The 18353-nt window shown below is 39.4% G+C and overlaps 1 protein-coding gene across 1 annotated transcript in view; it reads right to left on the bottom strand.

The window, feature by feature from the left end:
- The window catches only part of LOC309807117 (E3 ubiquitin-protein ligase RLIM-like), a gene marked incomplete at both ends in the record, with an annotated part of 60235 nt that overhangs the window by 18672 nt on the left and 23210 nt on the right, over nt 1-18353 (bottom strand). The window lies entirely within an intron of this gene.

Below are 18353 nucleotides of genomic sequence, written 5' to 3' on the forward strand. Positions count from 1 at the left end.
CAGTATTTGTTTTTCTCTTTCTGACTTACTTCACTCTGTATGACAGACTCTAGGTCCATCCAACTCACTACAAATAACTCAATTTCGTTTCCTTTTATGGCTGAGTAATATTTCATTGTATATATGTGCCACACCTTCTTTATCCATTCATCTGTTGATGGACATTTAGGTTGCTTCTATGTCCTGGCTATTGTAAATACAGCTGCAATGAACATTGTGGTCCATGACTCTTTTTGAATTATGGCTTTCTCAGTGTATATGCCCAGTAGTGAGATTGCTGGGTCGTATGGTAATTCTCTTTTTCAGTTTTTTAAGGAACCTCCATACTGTTCTCCATAGTGGCTATACCAATTTACAGTCCCACCAACAGTGTAGGAGGGTTCCCTTTTCTCCACACCCTCTCCAGCATTTATTGTTTCTAGATTTCTTGATGATGGCCATTCTGACCGGTGTGAGGTGATACCTCACTGTGGTTTTGATTTGCATTTCTCTAATGATTAGTGATGCTGAGCATCCTTTCATGTGTTTGTTGGCAATCTGTATGTCTTCTTTGGAGAAATGTCTATTTAGGGCTTCTGCCCATTTTTGGATTGGGTTGTTTGTTTTTCTGATATTGAGCTGCATGAGCTGTTTATAAATTTTGGAGATGAATCCTTTGTCAGTTGCTTCATTTGCAAATATTTTCTCCCATTCTGAGGGTTGTCTTTTCGTCTTGTTTATGGTCTCCATTGCTGTGCAAAGGCCCCATAGCAGTACTGTGAGTGTCACTGAAGCAAACTTGAGTCCACTTATCCACATGCAGTAAACCCAATCTACTGACACTGGGTTGTGGTGAAAGAAAGTGTCGTTTTTATTGTAAGGCGCCATACAAAGCGTCCGGGACAACTAGTACTCAAAAAGCCTCATTTTCCTGATGGGTTTCAGCAAAGTGTTTTTAAAGGCAAGGTGAGGGAGGGGAGTCCCAAGGTATGTGATCAGTTTGTGCACAGCTCTCTGTTTGGTTGATGGTGAGGTTACAGGACAGTGTCCCAGGGGTTAAGGTCATCAATACTTTGGCTCCAGTAGGCCTGGGGGCTATGTGCTTATGGTCATTAAGTAGTTAACCTTCCATTTGGTGGGGGTTTTAGCATCTGTAAAGCAGGAAATGTGCATCAAATACTGTGATCTATGTACTTCAGAGAGGAGCTAAAGTAGAGGATATGGGGGAGGGGTCTGTCCTAGGAAGGCCCCATAGGGTCCTCCTCTGTTACATGAGCCCTGATGTTCTTTCCAAAATCCTCTTAAAGTTGAGGACAGACAGATTCGGTTTCCATTTTTTGCTACCAAAAGCATCCTAACTTATACACTTGGCATAAAAATACTCTACTAATTTGGTACCTGCTCAGAGGTCTTGCTCAGGGCTGTACACAACTCCAGCATGTGTCATTCACATTGACGTTTTTATGAATGGTACCCTCTGGAGTTGTGCAGTCCCCAACTTTCATAGTTGTAAAAGGCTGTGCTGCTTTGTATCTGCTCATCTTTCCAGCTCCCCTTCAGTTGTCTTACATATGTGAGCTACAGCTGAGTCAGTTCCAACTACTTTTGCTCTCCAGAGGAACCATGGTATTACTTGGGCTTTTTGTGATCACTTTGTTCCCAATGCCAAATACAGATTCTTCACAGTTTGTTGATCTGACAAAGTTGTGATTATTCTTTGATGGTCTTCTCAGATATCACCTTTACTATAGAACTTTTCTTGTCACATTATTTTCCTGCCATAAACCTTAGGCACTCATAGTAAATGACTTTATCAAATGTAAACATAGCACTCTGTGTACATTTCTATCAATGCATCTCATGATGGTTTTATGTTAGTCTTCTGTACTGACCTATGTGCTTTTTGAGCAAACAGATTTTTCTAATTGTGGCCTAGTAGAGGAAACCCTAGCACACAGCAGATGCTTAAAGGACTCTCTCTTTGTGGACTGTTTAATGTGTTCATTAACACTCATAATTCACTGAATGAACCAAATCATTTAATATTTACAGTTTTCCACAGCAAGATCTTTTTCGACCCACCGCCTAGAGTAATGAAAATAAAAACAAAAATAAATAAATGGGACCTAATGAAACTTAAAAGCTTTTGCACAGCAAAGGAAACCATAAACAAAATGAAAAGACACCCTCAGAATGGGAGAAAATATTTGCAAACAAAGCAACTGACAAGGGATTAATCTCCAAAAGATACAAATAGCTCATTCAGCTCAATATCAAAAAGACAAACAACCGAATCAAAAAATGGGTGGGAGACCTAAATAGACATTTCTCCAAAGAAGACATACAGGTGGCCAACAAACACATGAAAAGATGCTCAACATCACTAAGCATTAGAGAAATGCAAATCAAAATGACAGTGAGGTATCACCTCATACCAGTCAGAATGGCCATCATCAAAAAATCTACAGACAATAAATGCTGGAGAGGGTGTGGAGAAAAGGGTACCCTCCAACACTGTTGGTGGAACTCTAAATTGGTACAGCCACTATGGAGGACAGTATGGAGGTTTCTTAAAAAACTAAAGATAGAGCTACCATATGACCTAGCAATCCCACTCCTGGACATATATCCAGAGAAAACCATAATTCGAAAGGATGAATGCACCCCAGTGTTCACTGAAGCACTATTTATAATAGCCAGCATGTGGAAGAACCTAAATGTCCATCAACAGAAGAATGGATAAAGAAGACGTGGTACATAAATACAATGGAATATTACTCAGCCATAAAAAGGAATGAAATAGTGCCATTTGCAGAGATATGGTTGGAGCTAGAGATTGTCATACAGAGTGAAGTAAGTCAGACAGAGAAAAACAAATATTGTATAGTACCATTTATGTGTGGAATCTAGAAAAATGGTAGAGATGAACTTATTTGCAAAGCAGAAATAGAGTCACAGATGTAGAGAACAACCTTACGGTTACCAAGGGGGGAAGGGGTGGGTGGGATGAATTGGGAGATTGGGACTGACATATATAACTACTATGTATAAAATAGGTAACTAATGAGAACCTCCTGTATATCACAGGGAACTCTACTCAGTGCTCTGTGGTGACCTAAATGGGAAGGAAATCTAAAAAAGAGCAGATATATGTATATGCATGACTGATTCACTTTGCTGTACAGCAAGAAACTAACACAACATTGTAAAAGAACTATACTCCAATAAAAATTAATTAAAAATTTTAGAGTTTTCAATCCCCCATTATCACATATATCCAGATGCAGCAATATTTACTTCTTCTATCAGTTGCCAATGTCAACTAAAAAAAAAAAACCAAACAATACCAGCATAGTAAGGAGAAACTTTACTGAAACGGTTAAGTGCGAGGAGGGGTCTATTGCAATTGGGGGAGGAGACGTATTGCATTAGGGAGAATGCTGTGACCCTAAGATCTGCAAGCCTCTCAGTGGTTAATCAAAAGGGGTTTTTCTTCTCTTGAGAGTAAGTAACAAGGGTATTAAGGGTAGGCTGTGGGAAAATGGGATAAAAGAGTAGCTTGAGTGGATGGTAGATCAGAGAATATTTTACCTTGAGGTCAGCCTGTTCTTAGGAGAGATTATATGTTGACTCAGTCTGACAGTGAGTCCGAGTTCTGGAGCCTGGAGCAAGGAGTGAAACTTTACAGTTTGATTAATTAGCAGTTTGTTCCAATTGATTAGTAGCAATAAACACTTCAGCTGATAATTTATGAGACAAAAAAATGGCAATTTGGAATATCTTTGTCTGTCATTGCCATCGGTAAACACGAGGAGGCATCTGTGGAAGGGTGGTTTTTAGGAATAAGCTGTTTTCCACAACACAAATGGCAGAGAGATATCTTAACTTTTGCTGTTTTCCAGGATTCGAAGGGTCAGGTAAAATTCAACATTGTCACTAATAATAGTTTTCAGTGTTGAAGGACACAATTAGATTATATAAAACTTTATTTTCTTTTCCAGTGGTCATCACACAGCCAAGCAAATGTATCCACTTGTTAAATTTAATTACCTTTTATCTTAGAGAGTTCCCCCAAATTAAATAGGTCGGAAATTTTTATAAAGAATCAAATATTGCTTTCGTGTCTGAAAAGTGTGGACTGAGTATCAGAGACTTATCAGATTCCTTTCAAGCTAAAGTCACCTTCATTCACTTGATAAGACTGTAGAGGGCACAATTGGACTGAAACAAAGCTTGAGTGAAAGAGTGTGAGAACTTTATTACACCTAGCTAATACCCAAATGTGTGCTGTCAGTGATTCATATCTGCCTTTCAGAGCAAAGGTTTTTTTAAAAATCTTTTTAAAAGAGGGTTTTCTTATTTGTCACTTTACTTTCTTTTTACTTAATCCTAACAACATTTCATGTGGGAAAATGTGTTTGAAGAGATGGAATTATAAATGAGTCCAGCATTATTGTTATAGTCCCTGTATTAAAGTGTTACTGTAAGCTAAGGCAAGGAAGTCAAAGATAGTAGATTAAGAGAAAACTGCTGGGGAAATGAGCAAGCATTATTAAAAACAAGTGACAGGTTTGTATTACTCTATTGGAAGCAGCATATAGTAGTGGAAAGACTAAGGAATTAGTTGGGCTATCCGTAAGCTATTTGAAGCACAGCTTTTCCAAAGCTAAGTAAAGTTTTCTCTAATCCTCAGCTAATTTGTGGTTTCAAAATCCTGTAGTGTTCTTGATGCAGTTACCACCAAAATGAAGCATGCCCTTCTTCCTAATGGTCTACTCCTCCCCTTCCTTGTATTATATGTGCAAAACAAATGACATATACACTTTATGTTCTCTTTTCACCCTGCTTTCATTCCACGTTGCACCAAGATTTTATTTTCCACATCAGTAATGCTTTATAATTTGCAAATTCAAAGGTTCTTCTTCTGTCTCATTTACCTTAAAATCTCAATTGCTTTTGATTTTTTGCTCCTCACAGATGACTCATCTTTTTGCTGTAATTGTGTTGACTATGTACTACCTGTTACACTTTTCACATATTTAGCAAATCAGTTTGTTACTTTGAGTGCTTCTTTTTGATTTTTCCCATTCCATTATTTTGGGAATTCACCATACTTCTGTATTTTGTGTGCTGGTTCTCCTCTATCAGACTATTGATTCAATTTTATGTTTCCAGCTAAAACTTGTCATTGGATTGGCTATTACCTCAGTGGGAAATGGCTATGGTATCCATGTAATGTACTCTCACTAAAGGCCCAACTTTGTATTGCTAATTGTCTTCTAAATATTCATAAATGGATTTCTTGCTATTCCTTGAAAGATAGCTATTCAAAATCCTTTTTCTCTCCAAACCTAGTCCCACTTTCTGATTTTCTCATTCTTCTATCTCTGCCGTAGCCTTTAGATAGAAAAAAAATTGAATGTTTTTTCAACTAACACTCTGTAGGCTCCTTGCTATCCTCCTAGGCCAGGTCTTTGGGCCAAGGTAACTAGTCTCTGGATCCATTAGAAAGTCCAAGGGGGCAGAATTTTCTTTATGCTTTATTCATTAATGTAGCCTAATCACAAAAGATGATAACTAGCTCAATTAATATTCATTAATAAATGAATGAGCCCAAATACCCAAAGTTGTTAGGTTCTCCTGTTATTTATTTTACTTTAATTACCAGATAAATATTTTAATACCACTTTTGTATTGCTACTTTTCTGATCAGAAACTTCATTTAGTCTATTTTGTCTCTTTTTTTCAGACTTTTAAGATTGTCCATTTTTCTATTCTAAGGAGGTCCTAAGAAAGTGAATTAATGTTGTGGGTAAGAGTGAACGTACTGGAGTTAAACAGCCTGAGTTTGATTATTGTTCTTTCATTTACTAACTGGGACAGATATTTAATTTTTCTGTGCCTTGATTTCTACATCTGTAAAATTGAGATAATGATCATTGGATTGATGTTAGGATGAAATAACTTAGTGCCTCTTAAGCACTCAAACAGTGCCTGGTATTTAATGAATGCTCAATATGCATTATTACTATTACTATTAACATCTACATTTGAAAAGCGTCTGTACAGTCAGTGACATCCAAATGTTTAATACAACATATCCCATCTTTCAAACAAAATTTTACATGTAATCCCAATAACTTTATGAAATACACAATAAGTGTGGCTTTGATTATTTGTATCCTCCACTCTTTCATAAACTCATAAGTGTCCTTGACAAAATCCCCAAACTCCAAGAACTACAATTTAAAAACCACTGGTCTCAGTAACTTTTTTTTTTAATATTTATTTATTTGGCTGCACTGGGTCTTAGTTATGGCATGCGGAATCTTAGTTGCAGCATGTGGACTCTTAGTTGCAGCATGCATGTGGGATCTAGTTCCCTGACCAGGTATTGAACCCGGGCCCCCTGCATTGGGAGCACAGAGTGTTACCCACTGGACCACCAGGGAAGTTCCTGGTCTCAGTAACTTTTGATATAAGTATTTATTGATTGACTAAGTCATTTTGAAAACCATTAGATTGTAGAAAGAGCAGGCATGTTAATAATGCATCTATTATATTCCTGTCTCAAATGAGGGTATTGTAAGACAAGGAAGTTACATTTGAAAATATTATCTAGCACAGACAATTTATATCTATTTTAGTAAATTAATTTAGATCAAAAGAATGAACTTTTTATAATAAATGAGGGGTAAGTTTGAATTAGAAATCATATTTAAGGAATCAAAGTATTGTGTTTTTATGGTTGTCATATATAGAATAGATTATTTGCCCTTTGAGCACTTGGAGATGACTTAAAACATTATTTGTTTCTGAACTAAGCCTATAGGATGTAAAAACCATTTTCTAAATGATAATATTCATATTAACAATACTTATCCTTTTACTTTCAACTCTGTAAGCTTAGTAAAACTTCAGACTTTATTGATATCCCCATATCTAAAAGATATTTATCTCTACTGCTTAACTGGAAATTTTTGAGAAAAAATTAATTGATGTTATTAAAAGAAAGGTGTCATCTAAAATTACACTGTCGACTAATATCGAGGCCCGGAGGAAGATGGTGGAAGAGTAAGACGCGGAGATCACCTTCCTCCCCACAGATACATCAGAAATTCATCTACACGTGGAACAACTCCTACAGAACACCTACTGAACGCTGACAGAAGACCTCAGACCCCCCAAAAGGCAAGAAACTCCCCACATACCTGTGTAGGGCAAAAGAAAAAAAAGAATAAACAGAGACAATAGGATAGGGACGGGACCTGCACCAGTGGGAGGGAGCCGTGAAGGAGGGAAGGTTTCTACACACTACAAGCCCCTTCGCGGGCGGAGACTGCAGGTGGCGGAGGGGGAAAGCTTCGGAGTAGCGGAGGAGAGCACAGCAACAGGGGTGCGGAGGGCAAAGCGGAGAGATTCTGGCACAGAGGACCGGTGCCCTCAGGAACACACCAGCCCGAGAGGCTTGTCTGCTTGGCTGCCGGGGTGGGCGGGGCTGGGAGCTGAGGCTCAGGTATCGGCTTTCAGTCGGAGCGCAGGGAGAGGACTGGGGCTGGCGGCAGGAAGAGAGCCTGAAGGGGTTAGTGCACCACGGCTAGCCCGGAGGGAGTCCGGGGAAAGGGTCTGGAGCTGCTGAAGAGGCAAGAGACTTTTTTCCCTTTTGTTTCCTGGTACGCGAGGAGAGGGCATTAAGAGGGCTGCTTGGGGAAGCGCCGGAGACAGGCGCAAGCCGCGGGTAAGGCGCGGACCTCAGAGACGGGCGTGGGCCGCCGCCGCCACCGCCACCGCCGCCGCCGCCGCCGCCGCCGCGGGGCCTGTGTGCGATCGCGGGTCACTGTCCGCCCCACCTTCCGGGGGTCCTGTGCACCCCGCCACTGCCGGGGTCCCGAGACCCGGGGACGGCTTTCCCGGGAAAGCGCACGGAGCGTCACGGGCTGCTGCAATGTCACACCGGCCTCTGCCACCGCAGGCCGGCCCCACACTGCGCGCCCCTTCCTCCCCTCTGCCTGAGTGAGCCAGAGCCCCCGAATCAGCGGCTCCTTTAAATCCGTCCTGTCTGAGCGAAGAACGGACACCCTCCAGCGACCTACGCGCAGAGGCGGGGCCAGGTCCAAGGCTGAGACCCGGGAGCTGTGAGAGCAGAGAAGAGACAGGGAAATCTCTCTGTGCAGCCTCGGAGGCAGCGGATTAAAGCTCCACGGTCCATTTGATGTGCCCTGCATCTCTGGAGTGCATGAATGGACAGTGAATCATCCCAAATTGAGGAAGTGGACTTTGAGGACAAGATTTAAGACTTTCCCCCCTTTTCCTCTTTTTACAACGAATTATTCCAAATTAAGGAGGTGGACTTAGAGAGCAAGATTTCAGACTTCTCGCCCTTTTCCTCTTTTTACAACGAATTATCCCAAATTGAGGAGGTGGACTTGGAGAGCAAGATTTTTGATTTTTCCCCCTGCTCTCTTTTTGTGAATGTGTATGTGTAATCTTCTGTGTAAGATTCTCTCTGTATAGCTTTGCTTCCACCATATGTCCCAGGGTTCTATCGGTCCATTTTTTTTTCAATAATTACTTTCTAATTTTAATAACGCTACTATATTTAATACTTTATTCTATTTTACTTTACCTGATCTTTCTTTTTTTCCTACCTTCCCTTCCTCCCTCCCTCCCTCCACTCCTCCTTTCCTTCTTTCTTTTTCTTTCCTCCCTCCCTCCCTCCCACCCTTCTTCTTTCCACCTTCTTTTTATTTCCTTCCTCCCTCCCTCCCTTCTTTCTTTCTTTCTTTCCTTCCTACCTCCCTCCCTCCCTTCTTCCATCCACTCTTCCTTTTGCTTTCATTCCTCCCTCCCTCCCTCTGTTCTTTCCTTCTTTCTTTCCATCCTTCCTCCCTCCCTCCCTCCTTTCTTTCTTTCTTCCGTCCTTCCTTCCTTTCTTCCCTTCTTCCTTTCTTCCCTTCTCTCTTTCTTTCTTCTACTAATTCTTTCTTTCTACTTTTTCTCCCTGTTATTCTGAGCCGGGGGGATGAAAGTCTCTTGGTGCTGCAGCCAGGAGTCAGTGCTGTGCCTCTGAAGTGGGAGAGCCAACTTCAGGACACGGGTCCACAAGAGACCTCCCAGCTCCACATAATATCAAGCAGCGAAAATCTCCCAGAGATCTCCATCCCAACACCAGCACCCAGTTTCAGTCAACGACCAGCAAGCTACAGTGCTGGTCACCCTATGCCAAGCAACTAGCAAGGCAGGAACACAACCCCACCCATTAGCAGAGAGGCTACCTAAAAACATAATAAGGCCATAGGCAACCCAAAACACACCACCAGACGCGGACGTGTCCAACAGAAAGACAAGATCGAGCCTCAACCACCAGAATACAGGCATTAGTCCCCCCCACCAGGAAGCCTACACAACCTACTGAAACAACCTTAGCCACTGGGGACAGACACCAAAAACAACGGGAACTACGAATCTGCAGCCTGCAAAAAGGAGACCCCAAACACAGTAACATAAGCAAAATGAGAAGACAGAAAAACACACAGCAGGTGAAGGAGCAAGATAAAAACCTACCAGACCTAACAAATGAAAAGGTAATAGGCAGTCTACCTGAAAAAGAATTCAGAATAATGATAGTAAAGCTGATCCAAGATTCTATATCCAAGATCCAAAATCTTGGAAATAGAATAGACAAAATGCAAGAAACAGTTAACAAGGACCTAGAAGAACTAAAGATGAATCAAGCATCGATTAAAAACACAATAAATGAAATGAAAAATACTCTAGATGGGATCAATAGCAGAATAACTGAGGCAGAGGAACGGATAAGTGAGGTGGAAGATAAAATAGTGGAAATAACTGATGCAGAGCAAAATAAAGAAAAAAGAATGAAAAGAACAGAAGACAGTCTCAGAGACCTCTGGGACAACATTAAATGCACCAACATTCGAATTATAGGGGTTCCAGAAGAAGAAGAGAAAAAGAAAGGGACTGAGAAAATATTTGAAGAGATTATAGTTGAAAACTTCCCCAATATGGGAAAGGAAATAGTTAATCAAGTCCAGGAGGCACAGAGAGTCCCATACAGAATAAATCCAAGGAGAAATACGCCAAGACACATATTAATCAAACTGTCAAAAATTAAACACAAAGAAATCATATTAAAAGCAGCAAGGGAAAAACAACAAATAACACACAAGGGAATCCCCATCAGGTTAACAGCTGATCTCTCAGCAGAAACTCTACAAGCCAGAAGGGAGTGGCAGGACATACTTAAAGTGATGAAGGAGAGAAACCTGCAACCAAGATTACTCTACCCAGCAAGGATCTCATTCAGATTTGATGGAGAAATTAAACCGTTTACAGACAAGCAAAAGCTGAGAGAGTTCAGCACCACCAAACCAGCTTTACAACAAATGCTAAAGGAATTTCTCTAGGCAAGAAACACAACAGAAGGAATATACCTACAATAACGAACCCAAAACAATTAAGGAAATGGGAATAGGAACATACATATCAATAATTACCTTAAATGTAAATGGACTAAATGCTCCCACCAAAAGACACAGAGTGGCTGAATGGATACAAAAACAAGACCCATATATGTGCTGTCTACAAGAGACCCACTTCAGACCTAGAGACACATACAGATTGAAAGTAAGGGGATGGAAAAAGATATTCCATGCAAATGGAAATCAAAAGAAAGCTGGAGTAGCAATTCTTATATCAGACAAAATAGGCTTTAAAATAAAGACTATTAGAAGAGACAAAGAAGGACACTACATAACGATAAAGGGATCAATCCAAGAAGAAGATATAACAATTGTAAATATTTATGCACCCAACATAGGAGCACCTCAATACATAAGGCAAATACTAATAGCCATAAAAGGGGAAATCGACAGTAACACACTCATAGTAGGGGACTTTAACACCCCACTTTCACCAATGGACAGATCATCCAAAATGAAAATAAATAAGGAAACACAAGCTTTAAATGATACATTAAACAAGATGGATTTAGTTGATATTTATAGGACATTCCATCCAAAAACAACAGAATACACATTTTTCTCAAGTGCTCATGGAACATTCTCCAGGATAGATCATATCTTGGGTCACAAATCAAGCCTTGGTAAATTTAAGAAAATTGAAATTGTATCAAGTATCTTTTCCGACCACAATGCTATGAGACTAGACATCAATTACAGGAAAAGATCTGTAAAAAATACAAACACATGGAGGCTAAACAATACACTACTCAATAACGAAGTGATCACTGAAGAAATCAAAGGGGAAATTAAAAAATACCTAGAAACAAATGACAATGGAGACACGACGACCCAAAACCTATGGGACGCAGCAAAAGCTGTTTTATGGGGGAAGTTTATAGCAATACAATCCCACCTTAAGAAACAGGAAACATTTCGAGTAAACAACCTGACCCTGCACCTAAAGCAATTAGAGAAAGAAGAACAAAAATCCCCCAAAGTTAGCAGAAGGAAAGAAATCATAAAGATCAGATCAGAAATAAATGAAAAAGAAATGAAGCAAACGATAGCAAAGATCAACCAAACTAAAAGCTGGTTCTTTGAGAAGATAAACAAAATTGACAAACCATAAGCCAGACTCATCAAGAAAAGAAGGGAGAAGACACAAATCAATAGAATTAGAAATGAAAAAGGAGAAGTAACAACTGACACTGCAGAAATACAAAAGATCGGGCCTCCCTGGTGGCGCAGTGGTTGAGAGTCCGCCTGCCGATGCAGGGGATACGGGTTCGTGCCCCGGTCTGGGAGGATCCCATATGCCGCGGAGCGGCTGGGCCCGTGAGCCATGGCCGCTGAGCCTGCGCATCCGGAGCCTGTGCTCCGCAACGGGAGAGGCCACAACAGTGAGAGGCCCGCGTACGGAAAAAAAAAAAAAAAAAAAAAAAAAAAAAAAAAAAAAAAAAAAAAAAAAGAAATACAAAAGATCATGAGATATTACTATAAGCAACTCTATGCCAATAAAATGGACAACCTGGAAGAAATGGACAAATTCTTAGAAATGCACAACCTGCCAAGACTGACTCAGGAAGAAATAGAAAATATGAATAGACCAATCACAAGCACTGAAATTGAAACTGTGATTAAAAATCTTCCAACAAACAAAAGCCCAGGACCAGATGGCTTCACAGGCGAATTCTATCAAACATTTAGAGAAGAGCTAACACCCATCCTTCTAAAACTCTTCCAAACAATATCAGAGGAAGGAACACTCCCAAACTCATTCTACGAGGCCACCATCACCTTGATACCAAAACCAGACAAGGATGTCACAAAGAAAGAAAACTACAGGCCAATATCACTGATGAACGTAGATGCAAAAATCCTCAACAAAAGACTAGCAAACAGAATCCAACAGCACATTAAAAGGATCATACACCATGATCAAGTGGGGTTTATTCCAGGAATGCAAGGATTCTTCAATATACGCAAATCAATCAATGTGATACACCATATTAACAAGTTGAAGGAGAAAAACCATATGATCATCTCAATAGATGCAGAGAAAGCTTTCGACAAAATTCAACACCCATTTATGATAAAAACCGTGCAGAAAGTAGGCATAGAGGGAACTTTCCTCAACATAATAAGGGCCATATATGACAAACCCACAGCCAACATTGTCCTCAATGGTGAAAAACTGAAACCATTTCCACTAAGATCAGGAACAAGACAAGGCTGCCCACTCTCACCACTCTTATTCAACCTAGTTTTGGAAGTTCTAGCCACAGCAATCAGAGAAGAAAAGGAAATAAAAGGAATCCAAATTGGAAAAGAAGAAGTAAAGCTGTCACTGTTTGCAGATGACATGATACTATACATAGAGAATCCTAAAGATGCTACCAGAAAACTACTAGAGCTAATCAATGAATTTGGTAAAGTAGCAGGATACAAAATTAATGTACGGAAATCTCTGGCATTCCTGTACACTAATGATGAAACATCTGAAAATGAAATCAAGAAAACACTCCCATTTACCATTGCAACAAAAAGAATAAAATATCTAGGAATAAACCTACCTAAGGAGACAAAAGACCTGTATGCAGAAAATTATGACACTGATGAAAGAAATTAAAGATGATACAAATAGATGGAGAGATATACCATGCTCCTGGATTGGAAGAATCAATATTGTGAAAATGACTCTACTACCCAAAGCAATCTACAGATTCAATGCAATCCCTATCAAACTACCACTGGCATTTTTCAGAGAATTAGAACAAAAAATTTCAAAATTTGTTTGGAAAAACAAAAGACCCCAAATAGCCAAAGCAATCTTGAGAACGAAAAATGGAGCTGGAGGAATCAGGCTCCCTGACTTCAGACTAGACTACAAAGCTTCAGTAATTAAGACAGTGTGGTACTGGCTTAAAAACAGAAAGATAGATCAGTGGATCAGGATAGAAAGCCCAGAGATAAACCCACGCACATATGGTCACCTTATCTTTGATAAAGGAGGCAGGAATGTACAGTGGAGTAAGGACAGCCTCTTCAATAAGTGGTGCTGGGAAAACTGGACAGGGACATGTAAAAGTTTGAGATTAGATCATTCCCTAACACCATACACAAAAATAAGCTCAAAATGGATTAAAGACCTAAATGTAAGGCCAGAAACTATCAAACTCTTAGAGGAAAACATAGGTAGAACACTCTATGACATAAATCACAGCAAGATCCTTTTGGACCCACCTCCTAGAGAAATGGAAATAAAAACAAAGATAAACCAATGGGACCTAATGAAACTTCAAAGCTTTTGCACAGCCAAGGAAACCATAAACAAGACCAAAAGACAACCCTCAGAATGGGAGAAAATATTTGCAAATGAAGCAACTGACAAAGGATTAATCTCCAAAATTTATAAGCAGCTCATGCAGCTCAATAGCAAAAAAACAAACAACCCAATCCAAAAATGGGCAGAAGACTTAAATAGGCATTTCTCCAAAGAAGATATACAGACTGCCAACAAACACATGAAAGAATGCTCAACATCATTAATCATTAGAGAAATGCAAATCAAAACTACAATGAGATATCATCTCACACCAGTCAAAATGGCCATCATCAAGAAATCTAGAAACAATAAATGCTGGAGAGGGTGTGGAGAAAAGGGAACAGTCTTGCACTGCTGGTGGGAATGTGAATTGGTACAGCCGCTATGGAGAACAGTATGGAGGTTCCTTAAAAAACTAAAAATAGAACTACCATATGACCCAGCAATCCCACTACTGGGCATATACCCTGAGAAAACCATAATTCAAAAAGAGACATGTACCAAAATGTTCATTTCAGCTCTATTCACAATAGCTCGGAGCTGGAAACAACCTAAGTGTCCATCATCGGATGAATGGATAAAGAAGTTGTGGCACATATATACAATGGAATATTACTCAGCCATAAAAAGAAACGAAACTGAGCTATTTGTAATGAGGTGGATAGACTTAGAGTCTGTCATACAGAGTGAAGTAAGTCAGAAAGAGAAAGACAAATACCATATGCTAACACATATATATGGAATTAAAAAAAAATGTCATGAAGAACCTAGGGGTAAAACGGGAATAAAGACACAGACCAACTTGAGCATGGACTTGAGGATATGGGGAGGGGGTAGGGTAAGCTGTGACAAAGCGAAAGAGAGGCATGGACATATATACACTACCAAACGTAAGGTAGATAGATAGTGGGAAGCAGCCGCAGAGCACAGGGAGATCAGCTCGGTGCTTTGTGACCGCCTGGATGGGTGGGATGGGGAGGGTGGGAGGGAGGGAGATGCATGAGGGAAGGGATGTGGGAACAGATGTATATGTATGACTGATTCACTTTGTTATAAAGCAGAAACTAATAAAATAAAATAAATAAAATAAAATTACACTGTCTTATTCTTAGAAAGAATTTCCGGAGTAATCCAATGAACATGTGACTAAGAGTAATGTACCCTTAAAGGGGTTGAGAACACGTTGTTCATGAGATATTTTAGTCCCTTCATTTTACAAATGAGAAAACTATGAGCCTGCTTAGCTAAGCAATTTACCAAAGATAGATGATTGCATATTAAATATTAAGAAGTATTAAAATCTCTGTTCTCAATCCAGTACTCTTTCCACCATTTGGAAAATTAATCATACAGTCTCAAACATCAAAATATTTTTTCCTGTATCCAAAAGAGAACAGAATGTCATGTTTTAGAATCCAGATGTCATATCAACTTAAAAAGCAACATAAAAAACAATTTTAAAATAAAACTTTGGATTAAGCAGATGATGACTGCTTGATTGGTAGTGGCTTATACTGGAATATAAAGTAAATCAATAAGCAGAAATACTGCAGTCATCTGTTTTTCTGAATGTCAATAAACAGCTGTTCTAAGAAGGATTGAGAAATAGCAAAAGGCTGGTCTTTCTCCAATATGTGGTTGTCTTTATTGAACTCATTTTCTTTTTTCTTTGCCCTTTTAGGTGCCTCTTATCTCTGTTCTCTCCTTCTCCTACCAAAACTTCTTCTAGGAAACTTATACCAAACTTGTACTGAAATGTAAATGGCTTACAAGCTTTAAGGTGCTGCCTCTCCCAGGGAAGTGTGAGGAGTTAGATTTAAGAGGTTCAAAGAAAGGTAAAGTTATAGAATATATATCTAAATATGAAATTTTAAGCATCAATGAGGAAGAGAGTAGCAGTTTTAAATTGTAGGAGGACACACTTCCCAGTGATTTTAAAACCATTGTTAATCTCCACAAAGAAACAAAAACCAAACAAACAAATATGCAACAAATATAACAGCCAAACACAAAAACAAAAATAAAAAACCCCAAATTAACGGGACTTGACTATATTGAAACTGAGATTAATATGTGAAGTATTGATTTCTCTAATAAGTTGAGTCCCTCAGTCCATGAACATGGTATATCCCTTTATTTAGGTATTCTTTAATTTTTCTCAGTAGTGTTTCATAATTTTGCATATAGAAATCTCCATATCTCTCATTAGATTTATTTTTATGTGTTTCACTTTTTAGATATTACCATCAAGAGCATCGTTTTCTGAATATCCTATTTGTTGTTGGTCTGTACAAATACAATTGATTTTTAAAAATACTGACCTTGGATTCAGCAACCTTGTTAAATTATCTTATTCAAATGGCTTACCTGTAGAATTTGTTTCAAATACCATAATGATTAAAAGATCAATTCTCTAAAACAATGTAATAAATCTAAGATTTCATACAAACAATAATGTTTTTAAAAAGTCATACAGCAAAACTTGACAGGAAAAGAAGAATAAATATGTAAATCCACAATCATCGTGGGAGATTTTTTTTTTTTTTTTTTTTTTTTTTTTGCGGTATGCGTGCCTCTCACTGTTGTGGCCTCTCCCATTGTGGAGCATAGGTTCTGGACGCGCAGGCTCAGCGGCCATGGCTCACGGGCCCAGCCGCTCCGTGGCATCTGGGATCTACCCGGACCAGGGCACGAACCCGCGTCCCCTGCATCGGCAGGCGGACTCTCAACCACTGCGCCACCAGGGAAGCCCTTTGTGGGAGATTTTAACACAACTCTCTCAGTAGTAGGTAGAACAACCAGCCAAAAGTCCATGGAAGATTTTTAATACAAATACCAAACTCAATCAATTTGAAATATATAAAACGCTCTATGCAACAATGATGGAAATCACACTTTTAACAAGTATATATAGACTATATTACAAAATTAATTATATGGTTGTACATAAAGCAAGTCTCAACATATTTCAAAGACTGAAATACAATAAAATATGCTTTCTGACCATTGAGATGTTGAATTAGAAATCAGTAACCAAAATTATTTAAAAATAGATCCAAATGTTCAGGAATTAAACATTTTACTTAAATAATCCACAAAGGGGCTTCCCTGGTGGCGCAGTCGTTGAGAATCTGCCTGCTAATGCAGGGGACACGGGTTCGAGCCCTGGTCTGGGAGGATCCCACATGCCGCGGAGCAACTGGGCCCGTGAGCCACGGCTACTGAGCCTGCGCATCTGGAGCCTGTGCTCCAGCAACAAAAGAGGCCTCGATAGTGAGAGGCCCGCGCACCGCGATGAAGAGTGACCCCCCACTTGCCACAACTAGAGAAAGCCCTCGCACAGAAGTGAAGAACCAACAGAGCCAAAAATAAATAAATAAACAAATGTGGGTTTTAAAAAAAAATAATCCACAAAGTAGAAATCACAATTAGCCTAAGAAAAGCAAAATTTTAGGTATAATCCCATGGTTTATTATATATGTGTGTACTCTAACACCATCACAGTTTCCCCCACAAGCATATGCACTAACAGAGTTTGTATCCTATTTATCTAGTTTCCTTTAGGGTCTGATAAGGCCAATTGAAGATGCTTACTAAATGCTAATTGGGTGTATTGGCAGAACTCTTGGTTTTAAGCAACATGATATAACTTAGATAACTTTAAGAAAAGAAATTTATTACAATGATATACAGTAGCTCACAGAATGGTTTAGAGAGTCAGAGAACCGTGGGTCTAAACTATCAGCCAGGAGAAATGTCTAAACTTATTTCATGGTCTGATGGGGTGAAGATGAGATTGCCACTACTGCTGGATTACTTGATTACTCTGCAGATTATAATGCTGAGCTCACAAACACAGAACGTCAGACGCTGCTGGAAAGAGGATATTGCTTCCACTAGGGTTCTTTTGTGTGACCAGTATAGACTCTACAATTGCTGTTTTCCACTCTCTCACTGGCAGCTTTTAATTGCAAATCTGGGGCATATGCATCCAACTGATAGAATTCCGTTTTTGTGCTAATGCCCTAGTTTCAGAGGAGGCTGAGAAAACAAGCACTTGAGATGTTTAGCTTCTATGGTGAAAGGTGGATTCGCCTCATAAAGAGGGAGATTCCTAAAACATAGGGAATGGACAAGGTTCATGCAATTTATCTATGACTTTCATGCAGACATGGGTCTTGCCAAGACACTTTGGATAGTCTATTTACTGATCTGTAGGTTCTCTGAGCATGATGTCATTAAAATAGAGGATAAGTGTGATGTCGGAAGGTCAAGGTCCCTATGAGCTAAGCTGTGATATAGAATGAAAAAGTTGAGACAATACAGTGAAATTAATACTGCTGCCTTGTGATTTGCAAGCAAATTGTTCTGATGTTCTCAGCTTTTCAGAGTAAAGGAATAAAAGCATGTGCCTAATCAATAGCTATCGATTACTTAGAAAGCAAAGCAGGTTCCTTAGAACCTTGTTGATTTGTTCTAGTGAAGAGACCACATATAGAACAACGGTCTCAATTTGCTGTCTCTAGCTGATCAAATTTATAACAATCTTCTGTTTTACTCCTGAA

Source organism: Mesoplodon mirus, assembly GCF_964341445.2.
Source record: "Mesoplodon mirus genome assembly, chromosome: 1".
NCBI lineage: Eukaryota > Metazoa > Chordata > Mammalia > Artiodactyla > Ziphiidae > Mesoplodon > Mesoplodon mirus.